The sequence below is a fragment of the Sinohyriopsis cumingii genome, chromosome 1, assembly GCF_028554795.1.
Source record: "Sinohyriopsis cumingii isolate HCF-2022 chromosome 1, ASM2855479v2, whole genome shotgun sequence".
Classification (NCBI taxonomy): domain Eukaryota; kingdom Metazoa; phylum Mollusca; class Bivalvia; order Unionida; family Unionidae; genus Sinohyriopsis; species Sinohyriopsis cumingii.
Window position 1 is genome coordinate 134,013,138 of NC_142961.1, and position 13,910 is coordinate 134,027,047.

General features: G+C 35.0%; 1 protein-coding gene and 1 pseudogene across 4 annotated transcripts in view; both read right to left on the reverse strand.

The window, feature by feature from the left end:
• The window catches only part of LOC149807888 (protein phosphatase EYA1-like), a 365,190-nt gene that overhangs the window by 191,656 nt on the left and 159,624 nt on the right, over nt 1-13,910 (reverse strand). The gene's annotated exons all lie outside the window — the stretch shown is intronic.
• On the reverse strand, nt 3,802-8,837 carry LOC149807889 (uncharacterized; annotated as a pseudogene).

Here is a 13,910-nt window from a genome sequence, read left to right on the forward strand (position 1 = left end):
GACAGACAAACAGCTATTGATTGTTAATAAAATCAACTGAAAATATTGATTTACGTGTACCTCTAGATCTTCTCTCTCTCTCTCTCTCTCTCTCTGTGAGAGACAGAAAGATAAATAGATGGATAATTAGTTGGTTGATTGATTTTTAAAGTCATTTTAACACATTATTGACTGGATGGTGCTGAAGAAACCAGAGCAAAGTGCCTTTTCGGTGGACTCCAAAATAGCCACCTCAGACTGGCCTAGGTGGGTACTTCTTGTTGTTGTTGTAGGGTTTAACGTCATTTTTCAGCACACGATAGGCTATACATGGCAGCCAGTATTAATGGTGGAGGAAAACTCCGAGAAAATTCTGGAAAGAGCCAACGACCCATGAGAAGCTACTGGCAAGCTTCTCACACACCCACATAAGCCAAATCCGAGAATCAAACCCACGCAGAGAGAGGTGAGATGGCAGTGATCTGTAACGGAGAGCGCTTTAGACCACTTGGCCACTCGGGGCCCCTATGTGGGTACTGAAGTGGATTTTGAGTCCAATGATATCTTATTTGAACAAGCTTTACTCTCCAGACAGACAGACATACAGACATAGAAAGAAAGAGATACATTAAAGAAAGACATGTACAGGTAGACAGATATATTGGTTGGTAGATAGATGGACAGAAAGATATACATATAGACAGAAAGACCAACAGGTGGGTGGGAGGGTAGATATTGTCTTTGGACTTACCTATTGAAAGCTCTTTAAAAAAAAACTGAACTCAAAATTACTACTGAAAAAAGCACATGACATACATTTCTGTTAAACAGGAGGTTCTGGACATGTTCTGTCTAAAATCTGTCTTTAATGCTAACACGAGAGAGAGAGAGACACCCTGTATAGTGCATTTCATAAATTATTTTGTTGAGGCTTCTATGCACTCAAGAATTTTGAAAGAAAGTGAAATTTATTTTGGATTGATATTACTAATGATCTTGATGATCTTCAGTTTCAGAACTTAACCTATACAGCCAATGCTGTACAAATTAACTTTCTAAACTCAGTCTACAGAGCAAAGGCTGTACAAATTCACTTTCTAAACTCAGCCCACAGAGCAAAGGCTATACAAATCAACATTCTAAACTCAGTCTATTGAGCAAAGGCTGTACGAATTCACTTCCTGAACTTGGCCTATAGAGCAAAGGCTGTACGAATTCACTTCCTGAACTTGGCCTATAGAGCAAAGGCTGTACAAGTTCATTTCCTGAACTTGACCTATACAGCAATGGCTATACAAATTCACTTCATGAACTTGGCCTATAGAGCAAAGGCTGTACAAGTTCATTTCCTGAACTTGACCTATACAGCAATGGCTATACAAATTCACTTCATGAACTTGGCCCATAGAACAAAGGCAGCACAAATTCATTTCCTGAACTTGGCCAAGACTGTACAAATTAAGTTTCTAAACTCAGTCTATACAGCAGGGGTCTCAAACACATGGCCCGCCAAACCATATCCTGTGGCCCATAAAATGATTGGCATCACAAGGTGTCATGAGAGTAACAAAGGTTGTGCAGCCCTTGGGCCATCAAAAATGCCCTCATGCACTCATGCAGCCCTCAGGGTGATTTAAGTTTGAGATTCTTGCAATAAAGCAAAGGCTGTACAGATTCACTTTCTGAACTTAGCCTAAGGCCATACATGTTCACTTTCTGAGCTTGGCCTATATTGCAAAGGCTGTACAAATTAACTTTCTGAACTCAGATTATAGGGCCAAGGCTGTACTAATTCACTTTCTCAACTTGCCATCGCTTCCCATGGGTTGGTGGTTCTTCCTCCACCAGTTTATTTTGCCGCCATGTATAGCAGAGATCAACCAACACTGTTAATTGCTGAAAATAGTATGCCTGTTTATAACTCGCAGACTAAGCTGCAGAATGTAGGACAAATAAACCGGCTTTTGTACTACCATATAAATGGCAGAACACACTGAAGAGATTGCATCTATCCCTGAGAAGTGAAAAAATTGTGGTGCTACAAGACATTGCTGCTTTGGACCTTGTCACAACGATAGTAGATAATCAGATCATGAACATATGACGTGTGTATTTTGGATTCCATTTCCAAAACCGAAAAAATCTCGATAAGTGCAGGCGTTAGGTGCATGCCTGTGGAATGGGAACTTTTACTACTGACAAAATCACAAGATGGACATATATCTGCAGTAAACATTTCATAGGTGGGAATAGACCTAGTGTGTGACCCCCCTATAGCACGCTGTGTTATAACACGAATTCGGATATAACATGGTTGCGGTGTGGCTCCCGAAATTTTATATACAAGTATTTTTCTTGCACATGAAACAAAATTCATTCTTAAAAGTACGAGAAAAAAAAACGTTAAAAGTTTATTATCATTTTGGGGAAGAGATCGCGCATGAATAATACAAGACGATCATGGCATGACTCCTGAAATTTTAGACCAATTTTTCTCGTACAAAATATAACATCTGCCGATTGTTTTATTGCTGACATTATTGGCTGTTTAAACTTGTATATACAACCAATGGTTTGGAGTGGAGAAATTCAGAGGCCCCATGAAAGGAAGCTGCAAACTTGATTATAAAATGCACTGAAATTTATCTTTGTTACATAAACAGTTTCTTTGTGCATATTGACTAACCATCTTAACAGCGCATTGTTGTATCATAATCAGTTTACGTTGATATTGAACATGAGTACTGTAATTTGTGAGATATCTGCTGCTTTTTGTTGTTGACATTTCTGATAGCGGAGATGAACCGGATAAGGCATTATCACGTAATCTATCTTTCGTTGGATTTTTGGTCGCTCGCTAGTAATTAATATATTTACACAGACTGACACTTGTATGTGGATGGTAAGTAAAATTCCTCTTATTTCCACTCAGAATTAAATTCTTCAGAACACCCATATTTTCTGTACTAATCTTTGTCATCAGACCAGAACACCTGCGACTCTATCGTCCGTTGACCCTTTGTTAAATTTGTGAAGCATGAGTGGAAGGCAGCATCACTCCGCTACCACAAATGGAAAAAAAAAATCTTACTTGTTGGTCTATTCAATAGTCAGGAAGGAAATGTAACTAGGATTGACCCAACGATGGCCAGTTCCCTTTTTATAAATGCACATTACCTTTGAAGCACGGATTGTTATGAAAACATGCTCAGCAAATGGAGAAAAAAAAGTCAATCTCGATCAAGTAATACAATTATTTGATGTTGCTGCCACAATAAGAAATGGGCATTTGTTTGGTTCTCCAAAGCTGGCCTTTAGCAGTGACTTCAATAACGCATGCACCTTTCAAAGAAAGCCAATTACAATCTTCAATGAAAACAAAGAACTTTTCTTCAAAGAAGTCTGTACCAAACTTAAATAAAAGCAATGTAATCTGATTGTTTCATTTTCCAACGTGACTGGAACATGTTTACTGTGCCATGAAAGTTTCCTTTTTGCAGTGAAAAAGTTTGTGCTTACGAACGCTACCAAAGTCGGCTTAAAACACAAACTAACTTTATATATATATGGAGTCCTGTCTCCTCACTCATTTGTATACTTTAGAATTATATACAGGCCTGCAGAGTGTGGGGATGGGGGTGGGGTGGGGTGTACTTAGGGTTCTGCCATATACTTATATAACAGAAGAAGAAAAAAATATTTTAACAATAAATTTTCAAATGTTATCCTTGCAGGTGTCTAAATAATGGTAGATTACTACAGGCTTGATATACAAAACTGTACAAAGATGTTTATATACAAAAAAATAAACTAGTAGTGTGACCCATGGGGCATAATTTATTTATTACCAAAATTTGCAGTTTACATATTACATAGTAAGACAATGTTAATGTTCAAATGGCAGCTTATTTAATATGTAGGAACCTTTATTCAGATATTTCTTTTTAAGGGTAAAAATAAGAACACGAGTAAACAAACTTATAAACCTCACACATTCAAAATTCGACTGTGACATGTAACATTCGTTTTGTAGATACCAGAAGAGGACGCCATGTATAGAGCAACCCTGTTTGTGATGCTGGAACACAAACTAACTAATATGGCAGTGATATGGTTGCCAATAAAAATATAAAGAAAACAATGATTCCAAAATGGTGGAAACTTCCTTAAAAAGAGACAAAAGTTGCATCAATAGATTTTATTTACATATTCTATCTAAAAGTAAAATGATTCATGAATATTTCAGGATGGCATGTTATTTACTAAATGATAAACATTTCTACACTGTCATCAGTTTTAAAACCTCTTGTGTGTACAAGTGTATTATCACTAAAAGAATATACAACTTTATTATTTTGAAATGATACATGCAGATTAACTCTTCAAAATGTTCTAAAAACATGAATTAAAACTGTCTTCAATGTAGACTAAATCAAAACAATCATGTCAATTACTTCATTATATTTATATCTTTTTTCTGTCATATATATAATATCTGTGCACTAAGGATATAAATTTTCCATTGTTGAAGGCTGTAAGATAAAAGCAGCAATAAAAATGCAGTTCCATGCCATTGTTTTGTATTTCCTTATATTATCAAGAACCTTATTTTCTTATGAATGTTCATAAAGATAAACAACTGACAGCAAACTATAATACATGGACCCACTGTAAATAAAACAAGTCATTAGAATACATGGACCCACTGTAATTAAAACAAGTCATTAGAATACATGGACCCACTATAAATAAAACAAGTCATTAGAATACATGGACCCACTATAAATAAAACAAGTCATTAGAATACATGGACCCACTATAAATAAAACAAGTCATTAGAATACATGGACCCACTATAAATAAAACATGTCATTGTAATACATGGACCCACTATAAATAAAACATGTCATTAGAATACATGGACCCACTATAAATAAAACATGTCATTGTAATACATGGACCCACTATAAATAAAACATGTCATTAGAATACAATGGACCCACTATAAATAAAACAAGTCATTAGAATACATGGACCCACTATAAATGAAACATGTCATTGTAAAATTGTTCAGTCAGTATTTGTATAATTATGTATTTGTTGTCCCACTTTCTCAATACAAGTTTAATTCAAAATATGGAACACCAGTACAACCACAGACAATGTTTTGAATCCTAAATCTGAATATCCACTGGCATAAGTCGCCTGGGGATTCTCATTTAAATATATTCTGGCATCAGGGTATTATGATGAAAGTTCATCAATTTTGAACATAAATCTTTCCAGAACTCAATATCGGGCAATACTCTTTCTACAATCATTCCTTTTAAGGACCAAATGACAAAGTCACAAAAGTCTACTTCACAAAGTAGTAATATTTATGTGATAAAAAAAAAAAAAAATGGCCCACCATTCATAACATTATAACAAAGAGTGTTTCTTTTATTTGCATTATGTTCATCCATACATAATGGGTCTTTTCCTGCTAAAACAAATGGACGTTTTATGTCAACTACGCATATTAGTTTGTTGTTTTGATTGTAGACAAGGCCACCAGGACTACATACAAGTTCTGGATATGGCGGGGTGATCCAAAATCAAATTTTTTGTGACGTATCATCCTTTCCAGTATTTTCAGCCATGTTTTGAAAAGCTTTCTCTTCATTTTGTCCTCCATATTTAAATTATTTTTTCTGCCCCATAGAATTCTGTTCAGAAGATTATATTTCCCTCTTTTACTGTGGACAACTGTTACATCTTTTGCTACTGAAGCAGTTATTCTACAGAATCTGCTACAGTGCCACATTTCTGACTCTTTCTGATCTTGTGTATTTTGGTACTTCAAAGGGGACTGTGGTTTTGTCAAACTGCATTAACCAGCTGTAAGGCAGACTTAGGTCTATCCTTCAATAGCCCCATGTCAACTTCATAATCAGGGTAGTCTGTCTCTAATATTTGGCTGAACATGTATGATGTTTGAACCAACCTGAATTGGGTTATGTAGCAGTGAAGTTGTTAGCAAACTTTGTTTCATTAATTTTAATGTCACATAATGATCACAGTTTTTTAAATCTGTTTTTAATTTCTTGCTGTATGACACTGAATGGCATGGTTGCGGCTTTCGTTAAATATACGTCTTCCCAAAATTCCATGTACAAAGCTTGATGGGAGATGCACATGGCATATATCCAAACTAAAGATTATAATCTTCCAAGGCAAAACGTAAAGAAGTAATATGATTGATGCCCACAGAGGAAGCTTTACATTCCCATGATGCATCCTTTACTTTTCTGAGAGTGTTGCTAGAGTCACTAATACATGATACACAACTTGCTGCGTGTATGATGCAGTTACAGATGATTTTAAGAAATAATGGTCATCTTCATAATTACCTTGTATGTTTTTCACATGGCTACTTATAACATATTGTCGACTTTTCAACATAGGTTATGAGGTGTTGAAGTCAGTCACATTGTCCTCACTTTCACTATCAGAGGCAGAGTTAAATGTGTACACCATTGCAGTTGATATAATGTGTTCATAAATTCTCCCATAACAAAATCCTTTTGGAACATTAACAGATGGGAAACTATTCCAACCACTTGTAGGAAGAAAAGGTACAGTTTCTGTAGACTTACTGGTCCTGACAGAAGATAACACCTCACCGAAATTTGTTCACATCATTTTCCTCCATCAATGTGAATAACTATGTCTGTGTTGTTTGATTCTACATACTCCAAACACCTAAAATAAAAATAAAATTGTTTTCAAGTATTAATGCACAACAGAAATTTAAAACAAGAACAATAATAAATGTGTAAAGTAACAAAAAATCTAGCAAATGAGTTGTTACCTACATTTAGAATTTTATAGGATCTTAAAATGTTAGACATTTATTTATTTTGACAAACAAAAAATTCAGCTGTTAAAACAACAAAACTATTTGTGAACATTTCAAAACACTTTGTGACCCCAGGAATACTAGAACCTGTTAATAATTAGTGTAATGTCATCTATGTGTGTAACAGGATGGATAAATGTGTACATCCTTGTAATTACTGATGTCCTTGTTTTTGTTTACTTACATGTACATATTTCTGTATATTTGTATATTTATGAACAATACTGTGATAAAATATTTTATGAAAATTACAAATATCTAATTGAGTAACCCCATAATATTTGCACAGTAGTTAATCACAGACACTTTCACACTTATCCTTGCACGGTTTCCCTACCTCCATGATAAACACGTAAATGGCAAAATATGCTACACAAAGATGTCAACATGGACTTGAAGAGTTTTAGTTTGCTGTTTGTGCAGTGAATATGGTTGTTTAAAGATGGAAGTTTGTTATTTGCCTGAAAAGAATCTCACAATAACAAACCTGTCGTAACGTTACAGCAATTATTATGGTATCGTAAGGAAGAATCGACTTACATTTTAACTAATTACTGCTTCTTTTTTTTCCGGCAACTGCCAATCCACGACATTCAAGCCAGCGCTTCAACTCACAAATTGAATGTTCTGATATTTCAGAACAACGAAATTTAGCTCCTGGGACGTCATTTCGCTCTAGCGTTATTGAATGCATCTTCTCAGCTGCTGTCATTGTTTGTCCTACATTTTCACTTTTGTGTATCATGTGATACGCATAACACATTTACATGACGCATCGTCGATCTCTGCTATAACCCATCATGTGCTGAAAAATGGAATTACAGTAAACCCCCACACAATCACTTTCTGAACATGAAATGTATGGCAAAGGCTGTACAGATTGTTTGTATACTTACTTAATATACAAGGTCTTTGACAAAGGAGGTGATTATTTTACCTGGTGATATAAACTTAGCAAGCCCTGCGAATAACAAAATCGGTTTTATGTAAATTAAAGAATAAAGTTAATGTTTTGTCATTTGATTTTCCACTACAATAATATTTGTTAGATGTTAGATGTATACGCATCGTTATAGTTGTCTTGACCTCCATACAAGATAACATGAAGAGGAAGGGTGTACTGGGGTTCAAGACGCTTGTATCATTATGTACACCTGGTAAACTATCAAGGCAGTTCTAACATTTCTTACACCCTGGTCAACTATCATGTAATCAATTTACTAAAAACTTATTTTTGGACACACTAACACATACCAAGTCTCATGGCTGCCACTACTGACAGAGTAAAACACAAGTCTTATAGTTGCCACTGTTGACAGAATAACACAAGTTGCACAGCTGCCACTGTTGAAAAAGTAACAGGTACAAATCTAATAGCTGCCATTGCTGATGAGTAACACATTAGTCTCATAGCTGCCATTGTTGACAGTAACACTAGTCTCATAGCTGCCATTTTTGACAGAGTAACACACTAGTCTCATAGCTGCTATTGTTGACAGAGTAACAAATTATTCTCATATCAGCCATTGTTGAAAGAGTAATGCCTGAAAATCTCATTGCTGCCAATGCTCATAGAGTAATACATTAGTCTCATGGCTGCCATTGTTGACACTAAGACACTAGTCTCGTAGTTGCCATTGTTGACACTAATACACTAGTCTCATAACTGCAATTATTGACACTAACACACTAATCTCATGGCTGCATTTTGCTTAAACTAATACACTAGTCTCATAGCTGCCATTGTTGACAGAGTAACACATTAGTCTCATAGCAGCCATTATTGAAAGAGTATTGCCTGAAAATCTCATTGCTGCCAATGCTCATAAAGTAATAAACTAGTCTCATGGCTGCCATTGTTGACAATAACACACTAGTCTCATAGCTGCTATTGTTAATACTAACATACTAGTCTCATGGCTGCCATTGTTGACACTAATACACTAGTCTCATAGCTACCATTGTTGACAATAACACACTAGTCTCATAGCTGCCATTGTTGATACTAACACACTAGTCTCATGGCTGCCACTGTTGACACTAATACACTAGCCTCATAGCTGCCATTGTTGACACTAATACACTAGTCTCATGGCTGCCATTGTTGACACTAATACACTAGTCTCATGCCTGCCATTGTTGACACTAATACACTAGACTCATAGCTGCCATTGCTGACACTAATACACTAGTCACATAGCTGCCATTGTTGACACTAATACACTAGTCTCATGGCTGCCATTGTTGACTCTAATACACTAGTCTCATAGCTGCCATTGTTGACAATAACACACTAGTCTCATAGCTGATATTGTCAACACTAACACAGTATCTCATAGCTGCCATTGTTGACACTAATACACTAGTCTCATAGCTGCAATTGTTGACACTAACACACCAATCTCATGGCTGCAATTGAGCTGACACTAACACACTAGTCTACTGGCTGCCATTGTTGACAATAACACTAGTCTCATAGCTGCCATTGTTGACACTAATACACTAGTCTCATGGCTGCCATTGTTGACACTAATACAATAGTCTCATAGCTGCCATTGTTGACAATAACACACTAGTCTCATAGCTGATATTGTCAACACTAACACAGTATGTCATAGCTGCCATTGTTGACACTAATACACTAGTCTCATAGCTGCAATTGTTGACACTAACACACTAGTCGCATGGCTGCAATTGCTGACACTAACACATCAGTCTACTGGCTGCAATTGCTGACACTAACACACTAGTCTACTGGCTGCCATTGTTGACAATAACACTAGTCTCATGGCTGCCATTGTTGACACTAATACACTAGTCTCATAGCTGCCATTGTTGACAATAACACACTAGTCTCATAGCTGATATTGTCAACACTAACACAGTATCTCATAGCTGCCACTGTTGACACTAATACACTAGTCTCATAGCTGCAATTCCTGACACTAACACACTAGTCTCATGGCTGCAATTGCAGACACTAACACACTAGTCTCATAACTGCCATTGTTGACAAAGAAACACACTAGTCTCAGATGCAATTGTTGAAAGAATAATACATGTGAATCTCATTGTTTCTGTGTGATTCATGAGGAAGTAAATTCATTACAAGATAGTTTACTGGAGTGTATGGAATGTTACAAATATCTGGATCTCCACGCACCCTTCCTCTTCATGTTATTGTGTATGGGTTTGAAGTCAATTATATCATTTCATGGGGGATTGTGATTTTTTGAATGCTATAACCCAAAACCATTATATCCAAATTTCATTGTTTATTTTAACAATATTTATGTACCTCTCCATATTGATGATGCTCGGAATGCGTGTAGTAAACAATTTATACTGGTATGATTACTGTCAGAACTCGTGTATACAACAGGCATTAATACACATGATCATGAGAAAAAAAAAGATAAACCAGAAAGTTTTATTTTTGAAATATGCCCTTGCTTTTATTATCATAATATTTGCAGCTTTGTCATTTTTTTATTTTGCTGACTGAATTTTCAGCTATTCTGACAAGATCCAAATTCAAAATGACGCAATGTATTTTGAGCTGTACACAGTTAGTCCACATACTAGAATGGATAACTGAAGGATAATCTAAATTATTTACTGTGTCTTTATCACATTCTTTGTTATCCAACGTCTTTGTCGTTGCACCTTTTTTACTGAAATGATTGCCATTTTGGATCTGATTTTGGCACTTTTAGCACTTTTGGCACTTCAGCACTTTTGTTGGCACTTTTTGTCAGGTGATAAATATGTTATAATTGAACTAATTTTATCAGGTGGACCAAACAATTAAATGCTATAACCATATAACCATTAAACATTGTGATAAAGGAAAGGGGAAATAAAACTCGAATGTTCCGACAGAGAAATGTTGTATCCAAGAAGAAATAAAATCCTTAAAACACACACACACGGATATACAGTATTTATAGAAACTTAGTTTCAAAACTATCAACTATAACAATAAAATTAAAATCTCTTGCATTACAAACAAAATTATATATTCTAATCATCTGAACTTGTAAAATTACATTAATGTGTAGTAAAATGTAGTCCAATGTACCAATTTCATGAAGTTAAGGGATACACCCTTCCTAATTTAAGCACATTGTTAAGAAAATGAAAGAACTTTTCGTAAATTTGGAATCATTTTATGAAAATGCATTGCTATCATTTATATGAAAAACTTATGAGAGTAAAGTTTATTCCTATTGATCTAATGCAGCAGGTCTAGCAACAATATGATGTACATGTTTCAGTTTGGTGACAAACTAGAGACCAATGCTTTGCAAAAGCCCAATTTAAATTTGTATGGATTCCAATTAAACTCTCATCATTCTGTTCAGAGTAACTTCAATTGTCCGAAACCTAAACTAAACAATTCTTCAATAGCTTTCTAAAAGGACTCCCAAATTTAATTTTCTTCCCAGTATTTCCATTAATGTAATAACCTGAATCAGTCTGTTGCTTGGAAACTCCTGTAAATTGAAACCTCTCTAAGCTTCGTAATTTTGTGGTCAACTTGTACGATGTCAGATCAATCCTAATAGAATGATGATGCTTCAGGGGAAATTATTTCAAACAGTGCTGAATAAATCCACTTGCTGTGAGGTGGAAAAATGAATCACTTCTTCATAATAGCAATTTTACATTTGGAATATGGAAACCATACATGCATACATATATACATGCATATTTTTTTTAGTTAAGTTCATGAAACATGACATTTCAGATCTAAATCTCTGCAAGAAGGACTTAATATTACATCCCCAAGAAATCATAGAAAAATGCAAAATCTGATCACAAGGAATTATTATGGTTGCTCTTTCACAAAATTATATACATGTAGTACCATAAAATACCTTCCCTCATCATAAGCTTGCCCTAATTTTTTATGAAGATTTTGGAAAAAATACTTTTATCTACTGAGAATATCCATATCTGATAATAAGCCTACCCCATATTTTTTTTCTCGGTCTTTTTGTATGCAGGGGGCTGGCCCCAGTGGTCTTATCAAGGTATAAAGTTTTAAGACTATTGCAAAGCAAGGTCCAATCTAGATACCAACCATATAATTTAATCTCTGAATGGATCCTATTAAAAAAATTAATCTGACTTATAATTCAAAAAAATTAGTTCAGAACATTAGGCTTTAAATAGTACAACACTGGTGTTTGCGATAATTTTTTACTTAAATCTTCCAATGCATTATACCACACACATCTAGGGTTCTTCAGAGTTTTAAGAAGCCAACATAATTGCAAGCAATTTTAAGATGTTCCTAACTTGTCTTTCTCAAAATATTACAAGTCAAAGAAATTGAATAAGATTTTGTCCCTTCATGGGTAAATCCGATGTACCCTATCATCATTTTTTGTACTTAGAGCCACACAGGCAGTCTTCAATTGGATTTTTCAATGTTCCAAGTCTATGTTTTGGTAATTTGCTGTAATAGGCGCTTTAAATCTTGCATTTAAACTAATGCTCAATAATAAACTTGGGGGTAGATAAGGCCAAATTTATCGCTTAGCTGCATATGATGGAAGACTCGATAGTGGCTTGCTATTCAACCACGCTCTTTGAAGTAGGGCACTATTCTTGGGCTAGTCTTTTCACATTGTTTGTGATCCGTCACTTTCAAATTGATTCAAGATTACCCTACAAAGGCTAATTCTTAAATACACTGAATCTAAATAGATAAATCGCAGTTACAAAAAAACCTATGTGACCTTTATGATCCCAGAATCAATTTGCTTATCAAGATTTCTATCACGATAACAAAAATATAAACACCTTGCTTGGAGCAATTTGGCCGAGACGAGTGGAGCCTCCTACAAAAGACTCCAACACAATATAGCAACGATACTGTCATTATCAAGTTGAATTTGCAAAATTTTGTTTCATTATTTTTCTCAACAAAGACATAAATATTTGACAAGAGATTCTGAGGGGGAAACATCAAGGGGATTCTAAACTGCAGATGAAGCATAATTGTTCATACCACTTTTTCTCCATGGTTGTTTTAAATTGTAGAAATTAAAAAATATCAAAGGATTGGAATCATTGGAACATAAGCTCGCAGTGAGAATTATTATTATTATTATTATTATTATATATACCAGTACTTTTAAATACCTATTACTCTATTCCACGAACCTTATTTTTACATTTTTCTTTAAATTGTACCTAGTAATCCTTTTAATAAATCCAACTTATTTTATGTATATAAGAAAGAAATCATGAAGCAACAAGTTATTTCTTTACAATGAAAACTTTTAAGACTATTTTCCAAACTCGAAAATTCAAAAAACTTTGTTTAAAATTAAGAACTGTAAAATAAAATCATGGAAATTATGCAGGGAGAAAGAAACTAAATAATAATTTTAAAAAAAAACTGAAAAGTACACTTATGACAAAAAATGCTGTTCAAGAAGCATCATTGATTCATCCTTTAATGTGGAATACATGTATCTAATAAAATACAAGGAGTGGGTTACTGCTTGAGCCAAACATTTAATTCCCTGCGGTACTTTCCTGCCATAAATATTTACCCAGTGCTGCATTACATCTTAGCAAGGAAAGCTGCCCCTAGTGATACCCCCAAGTGAATGTCTACCCGGTACGCACTGCTTGTCTGATGTTGGGAAGTTGTAATGTCTCGGCAGGAATCAATGGTTTTTCCTCTGACCCTGTCACCTCCGCTTGAAACACACTGTAGCCATCCTAACAGCTCCAATAATTACCTGGCTGATGCTATTGTGTGAACTCAACGAAGCGAAACCCCAAGTAATGGTTATTCCAGTAACCTATTCACGTAAAATATGATCATTATTTATATTGGTGATTAAGCGGGATGCAAATGTGACCAATTATAAAAGGACGTCGTAATTTCTTTTTCAAGTCTTATAATTCACCTGAAGAGTGTAACAAATTAAACAGTACACTCACTCCATCATTCTCCCGGTACAGTCAACTATATGTTGTAGTAAATGCTGTTGTTAATAGAAGGGAA